At 39.8% G+C, this 19,885-nt stretch overlaps 1 pseudogene; it reads left to right on the top strand.

Moving 5' to 3' along the window:
* Nucleotides 1–14,032, top strand: part of LOC128584494 (neurotrophin receptor-interacting factor homolog) — a 29,357-nt pseudogene extending 15,325 nt beyond the window's left edge.
* Nucleotides 14,033–19,885: the final 5,853 nt, after the last annotated feature.

Below are 19,885 nucleotides of genomic sequence, written 5' to 3'. Positions count from 1 at the left end.
CTACCAAGGAGACAGCTGTGGAGTTCCTGATATCCAAGTCAGTGAGTTCATCCTGTGTTTAACCTCACACATGGATGGAATCAATTAATATCACAGAAAACAGAAGTCTTCCAGGAAACCCTCAGAATCCCTCTCTTAGTGATGATCACATCACTTGGGACTCTTAGGTGTGACTGCCACAAAACACTTTCATAGAATGGCTCAGGGAGGAGGAAAGTTTCTTGAAAAACTTCTTGGATGATGTAGCATCAGACACAGCTGAATCCAGGACCTCATAGTGTCCTCAGAACTCATCTTCTCTCCCATGTGTCAGTTTTTTTGCCCTTGGTTGGCTTCACCCACAGGCAGTCTATCTCTCTGCGGGTCCTCCCATTGTGGAATTTCTCTTTTCCAAACATTCCCAACATTCCCAAGCCTGTTGGCTCTGATTGTTTGGTTGTGGGCTGTGTTCATCCCAGATTCAATCACTGGCCAGGCTAGGTTACATCAGGTACCCCTTGATGTTGCAAGTGGAGCCAGTATGATACAAGCTTGCAAAATGTGTGGTGCCATGTAAAGAAGATCACAAGGAGGAGCCATGGTTGAGGGGTCATGGGGCCAGATGGGCCTGTTTTCTAAGGTGGAAGAAAGTTGATGAAGTTCGTGTCAAGATTGGTACATGTCCTGAACGCTGGGGAAGTCCATGAGGTGGCAGGAGTGATGGCAGAAAGGAGTGCCCACGTGGGCAGGGTGGAGGGCTTGGATGCTAGAAATGGGGGCTTAGCTTCACAGAAGGCATGAGGCAGCCATCTCATCGGGGCTGGGGCCCAAGATAGTCCGTAGAGAGGGAAAGAGTGGGACCAGGAGTCTCAGCAGTGGGAGCACTGCTCCCTGTGGCCTGTGCAGAGTAAAGCATCTTGTACCCATCCAGATGTGGGAAGACAAGTACCTTGAAAAGACTGGAGGGTCGAGAGTAGAGGGCTGAGCGTGGGAGAAGAGAAGGCAGGACCAGGGACATCACAGGGTGTAGCAGAATGCTGGTGTGCGATAGCAGAGATAGGCTGCCTTTGCCCTTCTGGGGTATGACCACACCTACTGATGTCCTCCCAGCACCACCTGCCCAGCCTTCACAGGACCCCACCTGCTGTCTCAAAGTCCCTGCCCAGCAGGAAAAGAAGCAGCAGAAGGCTACAGCCATCCAGCCAGAGATGGCCCTGCCTGAGGTGAGTGGGGAAAATCACCCTCTTCTGGTCCCAGCATCCCTTGTGAAGCAGGCCCACAATTGAGGCTTTCCACAGGTTGAGCCATTCCAAATCTCAGCTCTTAGGTCTGTGCTGGACTCTGAAGCAACCTGAATGTGAAGAGAATCCCTGCCCTCTAGCCACAGTGGCATCACTAGAGAGAGGGCACGGTGACCTGGGAGTTGAGGCATGAGACAAGGGAGGGGACTGACCAAATGTTTCCATAGACTTGAGAGATAGAACAACCTCAGGCCAGGGGTGTGTGGACATTTATATCCCAGTTCGTGTAAGAGCCTTCATCCTTCAGAAATGCATTTCTGGGATTTGCTTCTGAATAACCCAGAGCTAGGGTCTGGGTAACACAGGTAGGTCGTGTCTTGCTGACCATCAGGGTAAGGGTGTATCTGTGGCATTGGTCAGAATTATTTGCAAGTGACTGATACTGACTCAAGCATAGAAGTAAATTTATTGGCTTTCATGTATTCTGGATTAGGCTTAAGGCAAGGCTGCATCCAGGTGCTTCCAGGTGATGGAAAGAATCTCTGACCATCTCCAGTCTCATGGCTCTGCTTTCTCTCATTCCTTTTCAGGAAGGTTGTGTCCCATATGGGCAAGATGCCTCTCGTCCAAGCAAAGCAAAGTGGAGGTGATCTCATCTTCCCAGAAAGGACCAATCATAGCACAGCCAGAGTGACTGTCCTGCTCTAGCTCAAGTGGGGAGGTAGTATTCATACAAGGAGAAGGCTCTGCAGTGGGAAGTTGTCAACCTAGGGTAGGGTAGATACAGATGTGGGAAAAGGGAAATAGCTTGCATATACTTGGGGCTCTTTGTGAAGTAGGAGCTTTGGTTCCTGGAGAAAGGGACCCAGTAGACCTCTTTAGCCACAAGTGGGTATCTCTAAACAAATCCCCAAAGCAGGAGAGTCCCTATCACAGTGGGTTTTGTAGGAATACTCAGCCAGATTTTCTTCTGCCCCCATTAAGAACCCTCCTGAGCAGACAACACATGTGACTTCACGGGAACCAGTGACTTTCCAGGATGTTGCTGTGGACTTTACCCGGGAGGAGTGGAGGCTGCTGGGCCTAACACAAAAGGACTGAGTACCATTATGTGATGCTGGAGACATTCGGGCACCTGGTCTCTGTGGGTAAGGCCAAACCCTCCCTTTCCCTGTCCTAGGGCTGATCTGCCTTAGGGACTCCGAGTTGGGGTTTCCCCTTCTCTGGGCTGAGAACTAGGACTGGTTATTATTCCTTGGGGATCATTCCGGTCACTCAGCATCAGAGAGTTCATTCTGGAGAGAGACCATTTGAATGTCAGGAGTGTGGGAGACCTTCAGTGATCGCTCGGCCATCTCCCAGCACCTGAGAACTCACACTGGAGCTAAGCCCTAGCCATGTCAGGACTTCCGCCAGAGCTCCCACCTCATTCGGTATCAGAGGACTCACACTGGGGAGCGTCCATATGTGTGCCACAAATGTGGAAAGGCATTCACCCAGAGCTCACACCTTATTGTGCACCAGAAAACCCACAATAGGACAAAGTGGAAGAAGAAACAGCCTACATCATAGCTCTCAAGCCAGTTGAAGAGACAGTGCCTTTTCAACTTGATTCTGCAGTGGAACATGCATTTGGATGGTTGGGAATTGGGACTGAATGTGAAAGAAACAGAGGGAGGACATTCCCCAAACCAAAGAACCACTGGGGACACCACCATTCTTTTAATTAGAGTAAAGAAAATGAGGAGTTGTCAATGTTTGGGAAAAAGATTTAATTTTTCAATCAGTTGATGTGCTACTGTTTGCTCATTCATTTAGTCCTTAAAAATTATATTAGTGACAGTGCCCGTAGCTCCATGGGTGGCAAGCTGGCCACATACACTGAGGCAGGTGGGTTCGAACCCAGCCTGGGCCAGCTAGACAACAATGACAAGTGCAACCAAAAAAAAAGGTGGCGCCAGTGGCTAGAGCACCGGCCACAAGCAAAGTTACATTAGTAAAATCTCAAAATGCTTGTAATTTTTTTTTTTTTTTTTTGAGACAGAGTCTCACTTTGTCACCCTTGGAATAGTGCCCTGCATTATAGCTCACAGCAACTTCAAACTGGCTCACGTGATCCTGTTGTGTCAGTTTTTCCTTTTTAGTAGAGACAAAGTCTCACTCTTGCTCGGGCTGGTCTCAAACTCGTGAGCTCAAGCAGTCCACCCACCTCAGCCTCCCAGAGTGCTAGGATTACAGAAATGAGCCACCCCACCCAGCCAAAAATGCTTATGAATTTAAAAAGACAGGTAATTAATAATCTGTGTACTGATTTTGTATCCACAGTAAAAATTTGAGTCTGTGGACAAGGACTTTAAAAAGAATGTGGTTAAACTATATATTTCTGTATAGAATCTCTTTCCTTGGCCAGAATGGTGGCTCACTCCTGTAACCCGAGTGCTGTGGGAGGCTGAGGTGGGTGGATTACTTGAGCTCACAGGTTTGAGACTAGCCTGAGCAAAAAAGTGAGACCCTATATCTACTAAAAATAGAAAACCTGAGGCAAGAGGATCACTTGAACGTGAGTTGGAGGTTGCTGTGAACTATGACACCACGGCACTCTACCCAGGGTGACAGCTTCATACTCAAAAAAAAAGAATTTCTTTCCTTCATCTACTTAAATATCCTTACAGTAATGTTTTCATATTTAAAATAACACTTCTGAAGCACAAAGAATAAAATTATATAATTTTTTTAATTAAAACAACCACCTCAGTGCCTGTAGCTCAGGGATAAGGGTACCGGACACATACAACAGGGCTGCTAAACAAGTATAACTACAACAAAAAATAGCTGGGTGTTGTGGGTGCCTGTAGTCACAGATACTTGGGAGGCTCAGGCAAGAGAATCGCTTAAGCTTAAGAGTTGAAGGTTGCTGTGAGCTGTGATGCCACAGACTCTATGAAGGGCAACATAGTGAGACTGTCTAAAAAAAAAAAGAAAAAGCAATATTAAAAGGAAGATTGCCAGATAGTTTCAGCAAATTCTGTGCAAGGCTGCACAGTACCTTGGGCCTAAAGTTCTACCTTTGTTGGGATGACCAGTTCATTCCACTCTTTAGGGTATTATGATACAGTTTGTATAGAGAAGGGAATCTTTGAAGAACCCAGAGGACTAGAAAGTCCAGGAAAGTATGTGTTGCTTTCTGGGAGTATACATTTATTTTGTTTCCATTTTTCCTAAGACCCCTACCAAGGAGGTAATGGCTGTGTCCAGGTGCCAGCCAGGAAGTTAAACAACAGTACATTGGCAGCATTAAGGTAAGATACCCATATTAAATATTCTCCAAGTCATACAGCCTGTATAGCACATGCCCATTCAATCCCTCCACAGCTGCACATATATTGAGTTCTGCATGACACTCGAAAACACCCTCTTAAAGCTGGACAAAAAATACTTAAATTCAACAGATGTTGAGTGCTGCTCTGCATAGCTCCTTAAGAGTCCTTAGGGTCATGCCTTCTAAGCTGAAGGCATCTCCTTTCTCCACAATCTGAATCATGTCTGAACATGTGAACCCCATGGATGCTTCCTTGCTAAAGAGCATTCTTCTCTAGAGCTATGATTCGAAGCTACAAGGTATCAATAAAATTGTTGGAAGTGGGCACCATCTCCAAACTGGGTTGGATTTCCATTCTGGTGAGCTAAAGTGATCCCAGATTCTTTGGGAACTTTCCCCCTGAGAGGTGGGGTTCCATTGAGAAGATGGTATCCATGGCTGCTTCAACTAACAAAATGAGGTGGGAGTTAGTGCATCAGTCCCCAGGCCCAAGCTTTGGGCAGCTTTCATGTCTTTATCACTTAAAACAGTGGTCTGTTCCCAAACATTTTGGACCCGGCATTGTTTAATGGAAGACAATTTTTCCATGGACCAGGGCCTGGGGAGATGGTTTCAGGAAGATTCAGATATGTTACATTTATTGTGCACTTTATAATAATAAAGTAATAACAGGCACTGCCTGGGTTATGAATGAGACAGGCCCTGTAGGTTTGTTAAGTTGAATTTGTATGTAAGTCGAAACAGGAACAATAACCTATTACCTGTAATAGACTCCATTTGTAAGTGCAAGTTGTATGTAAGTTGGAGATTTGTAACTTGGGGACTTACTGTAGTAGCTGCTGTTCATAAGTGAAGTTGTAAGTAAGTCGGATGTTTGCCACTCTGGGTCTGCCTGTATTCCATTGTAATGTATAACAAAATAATTATACAACTCACCATAATGCCTTCTTCCGTCACCTCTACACACAGGTGAGAAGAGTCTCACAAATTCTGAATCACAGAAGGGGAAGAAGTGAAGTCTGTGGAGGGACCACACAGTATTTCTGAGCCATGGTTTGCTCCTGCCTTGCAAAGACTACAGGGAGCTGAAGGATTCTGGAGATTGGTGGACACATTTCCTGAGTTCCTCTGAGCTGCAATTTTTGACCCGCTCACTAATGTTAGTAATCACTGTATCATTGATAGAAGGTGATTTCTTCTATTTTAGAATCAATAGAGTTCATTGCAGTATGGATTTTAGACCCAAATGGGAGAATCAATATGTTTATCATATTATTATTCCTCCCAGGAACTAGGAGCCAGGAAAAAAAGGACAGTCTCCAAAATACATCCTCTAAGTGTGCTATCGAGGACCAGTAAGTATCCCCGAGTGGCAGCATTTCCTATCAAAATGCGACAGAATTTCTTTTTTTAGAAAAGTGCCAAGTTAATTAGCACCTTATAGGCCCTTGTTACAGCTCAAAACGACTTTACATCTGCTGATAATTTAATCGTTATGAATGTGACACATGAAATCGAGCTTCACATTCTGTTACGTAATGTAAATTGACAGCCAACACCACTCAGTAGCTTCATGTCATTAATAAGGTTGTTTCTTAAACTCATAACTGATATCAAGTTGTTTTTTCTCAGTAGGTTAAGACAATAGACCCAACACATGTGACAGTTTTGAGATGTGAAACTTCCTGGGGGCATCTGTGATGCTTCTGGAAGTCATGGGCTGATGATGGGGGACATCAAGTGGGCCCTGATCTCTGTTTGAGGTCAAGAAGGTTCTACAGGGACATCCTGTGGGGCGGGGCAAAGGGCTCTCCAGCCACCACTGCCCCACGTTGTCTTCGGCGATTGATGGAGGTGAGGGAAGGATCCTCTTCTGCTCTAGAGGGCTTCAGGGAGGGGTGCAGATGCATCCGAGGTTGTGAGGAGCAGGTGTTTGTGAACAGAGCCACAGACCCATGCCCTCTTAGGCTTCCACAGCCTTTCATAATTGGCTTCTGGGATCCTTCTGGTCAGAACATTCTGAGAGACACTCTTGGCACAAGTGCACCGCCTGTCAGCACAGGGACAAGCCACACCACACAGGGACAGCATGACCCATGCGCCTGCTGAGCACCAGCTCAGGCCATGGGTGCAAACTCACATGCAGTCTGCATGGCTAGCTGGTGGCTTTCACTCTTGCATCTCACACAATGTTGCCTGAATCCTCAATATCTCCTGGAGTCTTGGCCTCTGTCCATCCATGACTTAATTATACTTTTCCTTTCAGACATTCTGAAAGATAGGAGGGAAGCTCCTTTCCACCTTTTTCAAGTGGAGTAGAATTGTGCTCAGGGTTGAAGATTAAAACCAGAATCAACAAACAAAAACAAGTCAACAGCAAAAACAAAGAGAAGGCAAGGGCTAGCAGGAAGGATGGAAAGAGCAAAAGATTTGGGTTGGATGGAACAGAAAGGTCGTGGGTTTCATAGGCTTCTCAGGGACTTAGGCTTGGAGACTGCAGGGTCCTTGAGGACTTGAGAACAAGGGTCTGACATTGGGAGGACTGGACGTGGGGAGGGGGTGTCTGAGGCCACACCGATCCACCTCTGGAGTTTAGAATTGGAGCACCCGCCCTGGTGAAGGGGGTTCCCGACTTAGGTGCCTGGGACAGAAAGTCTCAAGGACTAGGCAGGGAAACCCATGCGTGGGTCTGCAGGGGGTGGAGGGGACTTCGGCAGTGCAAGGCAGGGGATAGGAGCCTGCAGGATTCTCACATCTGCAGCCTGAGGAGTCCTGGTCACTGCTCATGAGGGAATCACATGTGTCTACAGCTCGGTTTGTGAGCTGTGAAGGGTACGTCAATTGGAAGTAGTTAAGACCCATACCGGGTGTGGTGGCTGAGTGGTCTGTCTATGTAAAACCAACTCTAAATCCAGCCTGTTTTGTGTTCTTGAATAAGAAATTACGTAGCTTACAATGTGTGGGGTATGTTTTTCCTTCTTAGTAAAAATAAATACATGGTACTAGTAGGAAATCTATCAGGGTGTCCAACCTGCAGCCCGCAGGCCACACGCAGAGTTTTGAGGAATGTGGATCTTGAAAAGTATGTACAGGCTTGGCGGTGGTTCCCACCTGCGATCCCAGCACTCCAGGAGGCTGAGGCAGGAGGATTGCTTGAGCTTAGGAGTTTGAGACCAGCCTCAGCAAGAGCAAGATCCTGTCCCTACTAAAAGTAGAAAAATTAGCTGGGTGTGGTGGCGGGCACCTGTGGTCCCAGATACTTAGGAGGCTGAGACTAGAGGATCACTTGAGCCCAGGAGTTTGAGGTTGCTGTGAGCTGTGACACACAGCACTCTAGCCTGGGGCAACAGAATGAGACTGTGTCTCAAAAAGGAAAGAAAAAAAAAGAGAAGAAAAAAGAAAAGTATGCCTGGATCTTCTTTTTCTGCTAATCAGCTTTTGTTAGTATGTGTGGTGTTGTTGTTGTTATTATTATTATTGTATTGTTGGGGATTCATTGAAGGTACAAAGAACCAGGTTGCTTACATTGCATTTGTTAGGTAAAGTCCCTCCTTTCATTATGTCCAGTGTTTGTGTATTTAATATATGTCCCAAGATAACTCTTCTTCCAACATGTGGAAAAGGTTGAACGCCCTGGCCAACCTGGTACGAAAAATAAATAGATAAACAGAGCTCCTAAATATACTATTAGATAGAGATAAATCCGTACAATAAACTTGATATAGATTCTTCCTCTTCCTCCTCCTTTATTTCTTCCTTTTTCATCATCTCTCATTGTGTGTGTGAAATGGATACACAACATATCGCATTCTACTTTGTATCATGATTTTCCTCCTTAGTAGTGAAGACAACTTTTCGTGCATCTGAGACATTATTGTGATGGCTGAAGAGTGTTCCACTGTGTGGTTTATTCAATCTCATTGCCTGATGATTGACATGATTCTCCCTCTAGTATTTCCTTTTGTTTGGGGAAAGAGGACATTGGGGGATTATATTCCTTGAGCTGATAGTGAGCCCTGAGGTCTGCTGGGGAGGCAACAAGGAATGCTTTCAGAGACATAGACTCTCTCTCTTTTTATTTTTATTTTATTTTATTTTTTGAGACAGAGTCTCACTTTGTTGCCTTCAGTACAGTGCCATGGCATCACAGCTCACAGCAACCTCAAACTCTTGGGCTCAAGTGATCCTCTTGCCCCAGCCTTCCAAGTAGCTGGGACTACAGGTGTCTGCCACAATGCCCAGCTATTTTTAGAGACAGGGTCTCACTCTTGCTCAGGCTGGTCTCAAACCTGTGAGCTCAGGCAATCCACCCGCCTCAGCCTCCCAGAGTGCTGGGATTACAGGCATGAGCCACAGTGCCCAGCCAAGAGACATAGACTCTCAAGGTGGGTTACAGTTTGGGAAAATTTTGACCCAGTTTCATTCAGGGTCATTTATAAACCCCTTCCCCTTTGGGGTGGTTCAGTCTGGACTTGACAGTGACTGGGAATTTACTACATCAGAAAGCCACCAAAGAACTTTTAAAATCCTTTTAAAGTTTTTTTAATGCAGTGATCCAGAATTTGCTTTAGAACCTAGGATCTAGAATCAGATAGGCTGAGACTGTAGGCCTGGCTCCTCCACTCACCAGCCTTGTGAACTAGGACAAAAGGCTTAACCTCTCTGGCCCTCGTTTTCCCCATCTGTAAAATAGGTACAATAAAAGAATATGCCTCAGTTGCAAGGAATAGTAAACAAGATAAGGGACGGGCAGTGCACAGAGAGAGCTCAACAAAGGTCACCTGTGGTCACAGTAATGTCCGTACATAGTCACAACACAAACTGTATTTGGTCCCTGCCATGTGACAGCAAGTTAAAGGCGTTGCCTGTTCTTGGAACCTATTTCCGTCTTGTTGTCTCTAAGTTTCTTTTCTTCAAAGGATAGTAGTCATGTACCTCATCCAGCTCCCTCTCTCCCGAATATGCTTCCATTTTTACCATTTTGAACTGCTTTGAGGCCATCTCTTTACCTGCTCCACCCCTTCTGCACTTTCCCAGACAAAAAGCTACCTTTGTGATTTGATCCCCACGGGGTGCCCTGTTTAGTGCACAGGGGTCTTCCCTCCCCAGGCCTCTGTTGCATCCCAGCCTCCCTGCACATGGGTGAGGACCTTCTCTGGGCAGATGGATTATATCTAAAAAGAAGCTGTTCTGATGTTCAATTTCATTTGCTTCCTGCTTCCCTCTTAAGGACAAATTTGGACGGACTTATCAGCATAAAAACGTCCCTAAAGTGGAAATGATACTGAATTTCTTGAGGGCAGACCTTTTCTGTTATCTTACCAAATGCTTTAAGTGCATTTTAAATGTTCCAACAACATGTTTATAAAGGAAGCTGTTCTACTAGTGTCACTTGAACAGTTGGGGAAAACCTGGAATTCAGAGACATGAAGCAAAATATTACAAAACACTGGGCTGTTAAGTTTGGGAATTTTAGCATGTCAATAAATAACTTTTTCCTGCTCTCACAAATTCAAAACGAATTGACAGACAGACCCAAGAGTCAAACAGCTTTAGTATTGCAAAGCTAATTGGAAAATGTGGTTATAGATTTATGGCCAATGGGGCTTGTTGACACCTTCTTTTCTGTTTCCTTCTCATGAGTTAAGATTTTGTAAGAGGCCAACCAAGGGACAAGGGAATGTTAGGGGTTGAAGAACAGTTTGCTGCTCCACGTCGATCAGTGGTGAGTGGACGGGGGAGAGAAAGAGAGGGGTAGAGAGAAAGAATATGAATTCCCAGAACTTGTTTATTTTTTTGAATTCAGATTAACATGAAGGTACAAATGATTAGGTTACATCATTGGTGTGTCTAAGGTAAAGTTCAAGTTGTAGTTGAGCCCTTCACCCAGGGGGTGTGCTGTGTACCCTCACAATGTGCCCACCAGGTAAGAGCTTGCCAATCCCTGTCCCTCCTCCCCCCAACTTGAATATACTTGTGTTTTTTCTCTCATATGGGCATGTAGTTGTTTTTCTGTTGGTTTCATATTGGTATTGAGTACATTGGATACTTGCATTGCCATTCTTGTGATACTTTACTAAGAAGAATGTGTTTCAACCCCATACAGGGAAATATACAAGATGCAAAGTCACTTACCATTTTTATGATTGAATAGTATTCTATGATATACATATCCCACATTTTGTTAATCTATTCGTGGGTTGATGGGCATTTGGGTTGCTTTCACATCTTGACGATTATGAATTGAGCTGTAATAAATATTCTAGTGCAAATATCCTTGTGATGTAATAATTTATTTTCTTCCAGGTAGATACTGAATGATAGGATTTGGGGATCAGATGGAAGGACAACTTTTAGTTCTTTGATTCTCCATACTTCTTTCCACAGAGGTTGTATTAGTTTGCAATCCCACCAACAGTGTAAAAGTGTTCCCTTCTCTCCGTGTCCTTGCCAACATTTGCAGCTTTGGGATTTTGTGATGTGGGCTATTCTCACTGGGGTTAGGTGATATCTCAGGGTGGTTTTGATTTGCATTTCTCTGATGATTAGAGATGATAAGCTTGTTTCCTTTAAATAGATCCAATTACCAAGAGGCTGGGAGCCTTCTCCACTGAAGATCCTTTGCCATAAACATGATTCCAGGGCAAAGGAGAGTCCTCTACCAATCTTCCATCAGATTTGAACCCAGACCTTTCTGGCTTCAGCGTGTTTGCATCTTTGAACAGGCTTCCCTGCCTCTCAGTGGTTTGTTTACTGAAGGACTTTGCTTCCCTCTTCAGAATACATTAGGAAGGAGGTTATGAAAAAATTTCCTCTTTGGAGATTTTTCTCATGCATCAGTATTTGAAAAAAAATTAAATACACAGTATCTTTGCTTGGCAGAATTCCCACTCCTTACACCATGCATAACTCTGCGTGTGGCAGCAACCCAAACTGTTTGGACGGTGCACGTGACTGGAGCTGTTTGCTAAAACCATTAAGTGACCAACAAGATTAACAGATTTTCCGGGTCTTCCCACTCTGACCAGCCATCTTGTCCAGCCCGATGTCTTTTCCTAATTAGAATAGATCAGAGAGAATGGTGTCTCGTCTCTAATTAAATTCTACTCGTTGCCCAACTGTTTCAAAGGGCAACTGTCTTAAACCTTTGAACTTTATTTGTAATACAAAACTTCAATTAGATAAAGGACAATAATTAGCAGATCTTTTATCTTTGGGTATAATTAAATCTTTAAGAAGGGATGTTTTAATCAATGAGATGTAGTGACAAGTTCATAAATTAATCCCACCAATACAGACTTGGCAGTAATCAATGGATCTTTAAAGAGGTCCAGGGTGAGGGGACATAGCTCCGTCTGGAATGCAGATACTCTGTTCAGTTTGGTGTAAAGATTCTCATTTATTAAGGATTAGGTGGCTCAAAAGATGATCTATTTATTTAAGGGAAAAAGCACTTAAAATATTAACTTTTAATGGGAGGAAAAACCTTCTTCTGGAAAGTTTTGCTTTTGGAACTTTCTTCTTAGATCTTTCAACTCAGGCCCCAGGTGTCAAGTTTTTCTATTAACTTTAAGGAAAAGCTATCCTAATATTGAAGACACAATATGTGGAACTTTTCACTTAACAGTTTGGGGGCAAATTATTTCTGAAAGCAAACATTTCTTGAGTCATAGTATATTGATATCAAATGTTGCTTTAAGTTGCCTACACTATATGCTAATTCTGTTTACTAATATTGTAGCCATAAAAGTCATTATTTTTGTTTATTCTTTTCTCTAATCACTAATATTATTTAATGCTCATTTTGTAAAAGAAAAGTTTTTCTTGGAAACACTTTTGTGTGAGTATATTTTGCATTTAACAATAGTCGTGTAAAAATTTTAGCCCAAGACTCGTTGTCATGTATTGAATTTTTATTTAATTCTTAGACTAACATAACGTGACCTTTTTTCTCTATTAGTTCCCATATCACTGCTTCTTTGAACCTTCAAATACTTAGCAAAAAGGCCAGCCATCAGATTTGCTACTTTAGAAATTCTTCGGATCTGAAACACAGCACTGGGAAAACAGCAAACCAGGTAATACTTTCAATTTTGCACCGAACAAATTACTTTTTAGAGGGGGACCAGATAGCTCCTGGGATAGGTAATTGGATGCAGCGCCTCTAACCTTCAGGTCAACCTTTGCACCTAGCCTGGGTTAGTGGTGACAGAAAGCCATTAGCCTCTGATTGCTGTTTGCTGACCTATGTGAAATGAGTTGATGGCTCCCATTCAGTTTCGAGTGGACAAGTGTATGGATCACATGTGGCATGTGATAGTTGGTAGTTCCAGAAAAATAGAGATGGATTGAGTAGGCTTTGAGGTTAAAGTGCCGACCTATCAGATTAGGATCGACTTTCTGTGGAGGGGAACTTTGCTCTTTCCTGGTCCTCACTTCATACTTACTTATTAAGTAGACAAATGAAGTGCTTAGCATGCTACTTTTATTATGCTTTATTTTCTTTAAGACTGTAAATTAAAAACTTGATCTCATTTCTAAGAACGGTTTTCTTCTTACTGGATGAATGTTTTGTAATCAGAATATAATTTTATAACTTATTTATTTATTATTAAATCATAGCTGTGTACATTAATGCAATCATGGGACACCATACACTGGTTTTATATACCATTTGACATATTTTCATCACACTGGTTAACATAGCCCTCCTGGCATTTTCTTAGTTATTAATTTCATACCTCTTAGTGAACTCAATAATCACCAGGTATGTAAGTAATGAAATGAGAAAAATGATAATTTTAAATATTGCTATTATTAAATTTACAATTAATTATTTAATTTGCAATTAAATTTACAATTTGCTATTATTAAATTTACAATTTCTCTAGCCACTATAATTTGAACTTTTTCCCTCTGAGAGAATATTTACATTCCAATTTTCTTACCTTGGTTTGAGTTTTGGCCTCACCTGGAATACTCCATTTGTGTTCCTAAGCTTCATACCTTTACATCAGTCCCTAAGTGAAGTCAAATGTTCATTATAAAACAACCCATAAAATTCTGATCCATCCATATTTAATTCCCCATTTACCTTCTGAATTGCACTGTTGAGTAATTCATCACAGCTTCTCTGATCTTATAATTTTATGCATTTTTTCTTACTATTCTTAACTGTCAATGTTTACTAGTTAATAACAATAATTAATAATATTAGTTAGGGACTTAAGTTTTATTTCTTCCACATTTCCTAGATTATCTAACTGAATAGAATTCACAGAATGGAGGTATTTGTTTTGCAGGATAAAATTGTATGCCATTTCTCTTAAGCATTTATTTTTTACACATTCACAGAAATCTCCGAGCACTAAAACTCATGGCTTCTTTCTTTTAGGTAGACATAGTCAAGTATTACTCTGAGGAATGCAAAAGGCCCTGGAGAGAAGGCCAAGTGTGAGTTCTTACCCCTGAGTGTTGGTTACACAGAAACTTAGCAAACTGAGGAAACGTCGTGATCTCTCTGGAGGCGTATTGCTTCATGTATAAAATGGAAATAAAAATAAGTACTACCTATCAAACCAAGTGGTTATGAGAAAAATAAATGAGACAATTGTGTGGGGGAAAATCTTGTGAATAGTTAAGCGTTATGTAAATTTAAATATTTTAGTAAGCAATGTTTCATTAAATATTCAATAAGTACTTATTGCTTTGATAATGCATTCATTACAAGTTGAATTGTGTTCCCCAACATACAAATTCAAATGTTAAAGTCTTAACACTAAGTGCCTCAGAATGATGCTTATTTAAATGAAGTTGCTGCAGATATAATTAGTTTATATGACATAATACTGGAGCAAGGTGGGCCCACCAATCAAATGTAACTAATATTTTTATAAAAAGTAGAAATTTGGATAGAGATGCACATACTAGGAGAAGACCTTGTAAAGATGAGGGCAGAAATCTCAGTGATGCTTCTGCAGGCCAGCAATGCCAAATATTGCCATAAACCACCAGAAGCCAGGTGAGAAAGAAACTTGGAAAAGGTTCCTCCTCACAGTTCTCAAAAGAAACTAACCCTGCAAATATCTTGCTTTTGGAATTCTAGCATCCAGAATGTGAAACAGTAAATTTCTGTTGTTTAAGATGCCTAGTCTGTGACACTTTGTATGGCAGCCCTAGAAGCCTATTCAACGTCCTATATTAAAAGTATTACTCATAAAGAGTAGAGAGGATAACCACTGCTTTGTAAAACTTTTTTGCTTTAGAGGACACTACCAAGAAAATGAAAATAGAAACCGTAGAATGAAAGAATGTATTTTCAAGTCATATTTTTAATAAGAAATTTGTATCAAGAACTCTTTCAACTCAGAAAATAGAACACAAGCAACCCAAGTAAAAAATGGGCAATGAATCTGAATAGACATTTCTCCAAGGAAGACATGCAAATTTCCAATAAGTATGTTGAAAAGATGCTCAGTGTCATTAACCACTAAGAAAATGCAAATGAAAACCACAATGAGACACTACTTAACACCAGCTTGAATTACAACCAAATAAGGAGGAGATGTGAGGAATTTGGAACATTTATGCCCTCCTGGTTGAAATGCAAAATGGTGTAGCCAAACAGTCTAGTACTTCCTCAAATAATTAAACATAGAATCATCTAACCCCAGTGAGAATGGCCCACATCACAAAATCTCAAAACTGCAGATGCTGGCGTGGATGTGGAGAGAAGGGAACACTTTTACACTGCTGGTGGGACTGCAAACTAGTACAACCTTTCTGGAAGGAAGTATGGAGAAACCTCAAAGCACTCAACCTAGACCTCCCATTTGATCCTGCAATCCCATTACTGGGCATCTACCCAGAAGGAAAAAAGTCCTTTTATCATAAGGACACTTGTACTAGACTGTTTATTGCAGCTCAATTTACCATTGCCAAAATGTGGAAACAGCCTAAATGCCCACCAACCCAGGAATGGATTAACAAGCTGTGGTATATGTATACCATGGAATACTATTCAGCCATTAAAAAAAATGGAGACTTTACATCCTTCGTATTGACCTGGATGGAAGTGGAAGACATTATTCTTAGTAAAGCATCACAAAAATGGAGAAGCATGAATCCTATGTACTCAATCTTGATATGAGGACAATTAATGACAATTAAGTTTATGGGGGGGGAGCAGAAAGAGGGATGGAGGGAGGAGGGTGGGGCCTTAGTGTGTGTCACACTTTATGGGGGCAAGACATGATTGCAAGAGGGACTTTACCTAACAGTTGCAATCAGTGTAACTGGCTTATTGTACCCTCAATGAATCCCCAGCAATAAAAAAAAAAATAATAATAATTAAACATAGAATTATTTTCTGGCCCAGTAATTCTACATGCCAGGATATTTCAAAGACAAATTAAAATCTATGCTCAAAAAAAACTTTTTTATGGGAGTATATCAATCAAATGGGTAAACAACCAAAATCTTCACCAACTGATGAGTGTATAAACAAGACGATATATATCCATGCAATGAAATACAGGAGAACCTCCATAGCTGTCCAGCTTCCCACATTGACCACCTCCTTCAGTTGGCCTATTTTTCATAGACTAGGCATGTACCATGTGTATGTAGGCCTCATTTCTTATTGTAACCACCTCTGTATGTCTACCTGTTTATTACAGTTTCATGGGTGATAAACAATTTACAGAGGTTCAAGAAATTAAATATTTATATAAACTATAACATGGATGTAACTTGAAAACATTATGTTAAGTGAAAGAAGCCAGTTACAAAAAAACCCCATAATTTACCACATTTTTAAGCAATGTCCTGAGTAGACCAATACATAGAATAGAAAATAGATTATTAGTTGCTTAAGATTTGGTAAGTGGAGTATATGGGTGTGATAGCTAAAGATATATATGATGTTTCTCTTTCAGATGATATAAAATTGTCATGATGGTTAGCTCATGTGGAGAAAATACATAGAAAACACCAAGAAAAACTGACAAAACTTAAAAAAAAAAAGATCTAGGAATTGACTTACTCTGTATCAAACATTTTATAAAACTACAGAAATCAGAACTACATGGTTTTGGTGGAGAAATACAGAAGTAGATTAACAGAAAAAAAATAAAGAAGTCAGCAAGAAACCAATTTATGTTTGTCAATTTATATGAAGAAGATGGCATTTCAAACCACGCAAAAATGAATTCATAAAAATTATGTTGCTTCTTTCTCTAGTGTGAGGCTATAGCTGTTGATCTACTAGTTCAGCATAGGATTGAGCACGTGGGATGCTTGGTTTTCCACATATTAGGTTCAATGTAGGGGGATATGGCGCACTTCCTGAATAAAGGACTCAATTACAACTTGGACTTTGGATTTTACCTTACAAACACAAATGCTGCAATTTAATCGTATACTCTCAGATTAACCTTAAAAAAAATTATGTTGTGGAAATTAGAAAGATAAGCTACAACCAACAAAAAAAATTCTCTCTTAAAGTATTCATAAATTCAAAATTTGAATAGATTAAAGCATATGAGTGTAAAAGTCAATGCTGTAAAAGAATTAAAAGCAAAATGGGACAATTTTGTCTGGGTGCAATGGCTCACACACCCGTAATCTCAGCACTCTGGGAGGCCAAGGCAGGTGGATAGCCTGAGCTCAAGAGTTGGAGACCAGCCTGAGCTCGATAGAGCGAGACCCCATCTCTTAAAAAAAAAGAAAAATAGCTGGGCATTGTGGTGGGCGCCTGTAGTCCTACCTACTCGCTACTGGAGAGGCTGAGGAAAAAGAATCGCTTGAGCCCAAAACTCTGAGGTTACTATGGGCTATGATGCTATGGCACTCTACCATGGGTGACAACAAAACAAAAAACAAAAGATAAAACAAAAAGGGCAATATTTATTATTAACATGGCTTATAAAATAATATATTATTAGAATGCATAGATTTAAAACTGTATAAAAACAAATGCATAAGTAATTGACCAGGAGAAAATATTTACAATATGCTGGCAGACAGTATGACTTATTCATAATATATATATATATTTTTATTTTATTTTATTTTTTTTTTTTGTGGTGTTTTATGACTATTGTCATGATGTTGGGCATGGTCATGTTACTTGCTCTGATTAGTAGTATTTGAAAAGATGCGATGCATTTCCTTTCCAAACAGTGACCTTAAATATATATATGCAGTCAGACTCATTCTCTTGTACATTTACCATTAGTGGGAAAAGACAAACAAACAAAAAACATGCCCACGTAGCTGATAGTTTCTAGCCTGAGATCTAAGAACGATTTCTATATTTGATTTACATGCATACTAGAGTCAAGCCCAGTTATACCAAGGCAAAATTTGCCAAAGCTCAGGCAATCTGCAGACCTCAGATCAAAAACAAAGTAAATAACCACTTTCTAAAGTAATAGAAATTCAGGGCTTATTTTATGTAAAGCATTATAACAGCAGAAACATGAATGTTAAAATATATGTATATGCAAAGTATTTATAGTCATATATACAAAAATAATTTCTAGTGGCCAAAAAGAAAAATTAGCTATATAGTAACCTCAGCAAATTATTGCAAAATAAAATTTTGCTAAATATTTGAATATTTAAATGTTGAAATGGAGCATGTTACTCCATTTGTATAACGCTTTAGAAAATTTTATAAGAACAATGTATGAAAATTGAGAGGAAAATGATACTTTCAAACAAAGTTGTAGAAATGTTAAATATATGAATTTTTGAGAATACAGTATAAAGGATGTTATTAAAGTATCAAATATGCATATTATTTGACTAAGAAATTTACTTCCAAGGATCTTATGATCAGAAATATATGCATTTGTGTCCAAACATATACTTAAAAGGATATCCTTTGCAATGCTGTTTTTACTAGAGAAAAAAGGGGAGGGGAAGAGAAGATTTATTTATACATAGAATGAGGTAAAAGGCAGACCGTTGAGAAATTGCATGGAAGATTTCTTAGATATATTATCATGTGAGGAACAAATCATATAACTATGTATCTACTATGACTTATCTACTGTAATTTATGTTAAGGAGTAACTATATGAATATAAAATGTTAGAGAAAAGTTGGAAAGATATATAACAAGATATTTAACAGTGTTTACTTCTGAATAGTAAAGGTAGGCAGAGGATTAGAAGATTGAAACAGGAGTCACAATTTCCACTCTATATTTTTGGGGTGACTTCCCCCCCACAAACATGAAGGAAATATTAAAAATGTAAAATATTAAAAATTTAAGTTACAATAAAAGTAAAAATAGGCAGGCATGAACTTCTTTTTTTCTTAATAGGAAGGTCATTACTTCCTGGAGTCATTAAAGTGATATTTAACATATTGATTTCATGACAGCATTAGAATAAAAATATTGAAACTTATTCGAAGCTCTTAAATTCTAATTTATGTGGTATTTATTAGATATATTTAAAACTGAACAATTCCAAATATAGAAGTCATCAATCTCTGAATGGCAAGACTGTAGATTATTCATTTAAAGAAATGAGTCATGGTGTTACAAAGACCATCTAAGTAGCCTTCTTACTGTAAAAATTTCATTGCTGGGAGTTCTATGGGTGACTCTGGATACAGAATCATTATAAAAATTGGCTTTTTGGTAATCCTTACAGTTAAATTGACTGTAAAATTATTAACACAATGGTGGATATATTTCCTTAAATGCCATCTTATTATTTGGTTGGCAAGAATGAGGACAACAGATTGAAACCCAATAATATTTTCTAATTCATTTTATACAACATTAATATGAAATTTCTAAAGAATGTCTATGTTATATTAAAGTAATATAGATATTTTCTTCTTGAATAAGGTGTTAAAATGTACTGTGGGTTTTTTCATCTTTTAACTAAGAGATTATATTTTGACATTCTTTCTCATAAAGTACTTCTGATCATAAAATCTTGATGCCCCAATTACTGTCTCAATAAGTTGCTACATTGTGCCTCTACTTTAAGCTTTCTGGAATAAAATGTTCTCCATTATACCCATAGTAGTTATCGTATATTATTATACTGACTCTTGTGAACCATATTTTATATAATTAATAGTTTATAGTTCTTAGTCATTATTAAAATTAATATTTCATATTTATTTTTTCAAAGATATAAAATGTTTTGTATTCAAAATACAAGGATTTCTCTTGTGATGTGCTTTGTGCCTTGATTTTTAATTCATACATTTTGTGGCTTTATTTTCCCTGAGTATCTCTATAATAGCTTTGTACCTTTTTCCATGTACTTAAAGAAATACATATTTACAAAATTATATTTGGCAAATTTTTAAACATCCT

This window comes from Nycticebus coucang, chromosome 4, assembly GCF_027406575.1.
Source record: "Nycticebus coucang isolate mNycCou1 chromosome 4, mNycCou1.pri, whole genome shotgun sequence".
Classification (NCBI taxonomy): domain Eukaryota; kingdom Metazoa; phylum Chordata; class Mammalia; order Primates; family Lorisidae; genus Nycticebus; species Nycticebus coucang.
Note: the sequence above shows the minus strand (reverse complement) of the source record. Positions and strands in the feature narration are given on the sequence as shown.